This window comes from Mandrillus leucophaeus, unplaced genomic scaffold (assembly GCF_000951045.1).
Source record: "Mandrillus leucophaeus isolate KB7577 unplaced genomic scaffold, Mleu.le_1.0 Scaffold17, whole genome shotgun sequence".
Lineage (NCBI taxonomy): Eukaryota > Metazoa > Chordata > Mammalia > Primates > Cercopithecidae > Mandrillus > Mandrillus leucophaeus.
This window is the reverse complement of record NW_012101698.1, coordinates 1,091,508-1,094,008: the sequence shown is the minus strand read 5'-3', so window position 1 is coordinate 1,094,008 and position 2,501 is coordinate 1,091,508. Positions and strand designations below refer to the sequence as shown.

The 2,501-nt window shown below is 47.1% G+C and overlaps 1 protein-coding gene across 1 annotated transcript in view; it reads right to left on the bottom strand.

Moving 5' to 3' along the window:
• The window catches only part of WWP2 (WW domain containing E3 ubiquitin protein ligase 2), a 217,197-nt gene extending 216,302 nt beyond the window's left edge, over positions 1–895 (bottom strand). Inside the window, exon 1 of the mRNA XM_011976702.1 lies at positions 773–895. The gene's annotated coding sequence lies outside the window, so the exon portion shown is untranslated. The remainder of the gene's footprint in view (positions 1–772) is intronic.
• Between the last annotated feature and the right edge of the window lie 1,606 nt (positions 896–2,501).

Genomic DNA, 2,501 nt, shown 5'->3' with positions numbered 1-2,501 from the left:
CCCATGCTGGGAGTGAAGTGGCGTGAACATGCTCAGTGCAGCCTTAAACTCCTAGACTCGAGCAATCCTCTCACCGTGGCCTCCCAAGTAGCTGGAACTATAGATGTGCCACCACAACTCTACTATGTTGTTGTTGTTGTTGTTGTTATAGACAGGGTCTTACTACGTTGCCCAGACTAGTCTCAAACTCCTAGCTTCAAGCTATCCTTCTGCCGCAGCCTCCCAAAGTGCTGCGATTATAAGCATGAGCCACCAAGCCTGGTCAAAATTCCTGTTCTATTCAACATCATTAATACCTTCCGTCATTCTATTTGTATGTGACCTCTCTCCCTGACTTCCCATTTTCTTTTTTGTTCTTCAGTATTATTATTATTACTATTTAGAAACAGGGTCTGGCTGTATTGCCCAGGCTAGAGTACAGTGGCTACTCACAGGCACAGTCATGGCTCACTGCAGCCTCAATCTTCTGCACTCAAAGGATCCCCTGCCTCAGCCTCCTGAATAGCTGAAATACAGGTTCAGACCACCAAGCCCAGTGCCTGACTTATCTTAAAGAGTTGTTCAGCTTTAAAACATGGTTATTAACTCACCATATTACTCTAAGAATGAAAGCCCTTGGCCGGGAGCGGTGGCTCACGCCTGTAATCCCAGCACTTTGGGAGGCCAACACAGGCAGATCACTTGAGGTTGAGTTGGAGACCAACCCGGCCAACATGATGAAACCCCATCTCTACTAAAAATACAAGAATTAGCTGGGCGTAGTGGCACGTGCCTGTAATCCCAGCTATCCAGAGGCTGAGGCAGGAGAATTGCTTGAACCTGGGAAGCAGAGGTTGAAGTGAGCTGAGATCATGCCACTGCACCCTAGCCTGGGGGACAGAGTGAAACTCCGTCTCAAAAAAAAAATGGACAAAAGCCCCTTATATGAGAATTAAATGTAGCTACAGGAGAGGCACAGTGGCTCACATCTGTACTCCCAGCACACTGGGAGGCTGAGGCAAGAGGATCATGTGAGCCCAGGAATTCAAGACCAGCCTGGGCAACACAGTGAGACCTTGGCTCTATTTTATAATTTAAATTTAAATTTAAATAAATGTAGCTACAGCTAAGTGACAATGATTTTGACATTTTCCACAGCTAAAGTCAAACAATTTCATGCTTCAAGATGTTTATCAAACTCGAACAAATTTGTCTTATTTATGTGATATATCCAGTTTCCAAAAAGATTTAAAGTGGCTAGTTTTTCTAGACTAGTCTGTAATAAGCATTTGACTTCCAGTGGAAACCTCTGAAATGGTACTTAGCAAATGGAATACAACATCAAACTCTTCTTATCAAGAGCTCCAGAGAGACCTCCAGGTTATCAAATCCCACAGCGAATCTCCCTGTCCTCTTACATGACTGACCTATTGGCAGCATCTGACACAACTGATCACCCTTTCGTCCTTTAACCACTTTTCTCTCAGCTCTCAGGACACCAGTCCTACCTCATCCTCCTCCTGCCCCACCTGAGCCTTCTTGGTTGGTTCCTGCCCTCTCCTCAACCTCAAGCAATCGATGTTCTACCTCTTCTCCGTTACCTCATCCTGTCTCAGGCTTTGAATGCCATCCCTTTGTTTGTTTGTTTGTTTGAGATGGAGTCTCGCTCTGTCACCCAGGCTGGAGTACAGTGGCACTATCTCAGCTCACTGTAACCTCTGCTTCCCGGGTTCAAGAGATTCTCCCGCCTCAGCCTCCCTAGTAGCTGGGATTATAGGCACCCACTACCATGCCCAGCTAATTTTTGTATTTTCGGTAGAGACAGGGTTTCACCATGTTGGCCAGGCTGGTCTCAAATTCCTGACCTCAGGTGATCCGCCCACCTCAGCCTCCCAAAGTGCTGGGATTACAGGCGTGAGCCACCACGCCCGGCTCCGGAAACTTAATCTTAACAGTGTTGAGAGGTGGGGCCTTGAAGAGGTGATTGTCATAAGGGCAGATTGATGCTACTTCAGGGCTGGGGCCGTTATCTCAAGAGCAGGTTTGTTAAAAAAGCAAGTTCAGCCCCCCACGTTTCTTTCTCGCTCTCCTGCCTTTCCTTCCATTTGGGATGTGGAGTACAAAGGCCCTCGCCAGGATGTGGGCCCAGCACCTTGGACTTCCCAGACTCAAATACAAAGAATAAATCTCTTTTCTTTATAAATTACCTAGTCTCTTTATAAATTATCCCATTTCTATTACCCAATTATGGAAACACAAAATGAAATTAAGACACTGTCTAACTCAGAGTAAAAGGCGGCGGGAGCGGTGGCTCATGCCTATAATCCCAACACTTCGGGAAGCCAAGGCGGGCGAATCACCTTGTGCTCAGGAGTTCAAGACCAGCCTGGGCAACATGGTCAAACTCCATCTCTCAAAAAAAATACAAAAATGGCCGGGCGTGGTGGCTCACGCCTGTAATCCCAGCACTTTGGGAGGCCGAGGCGGGCGGATCACAAGGTCAGGAGATCGAGACCACGGTG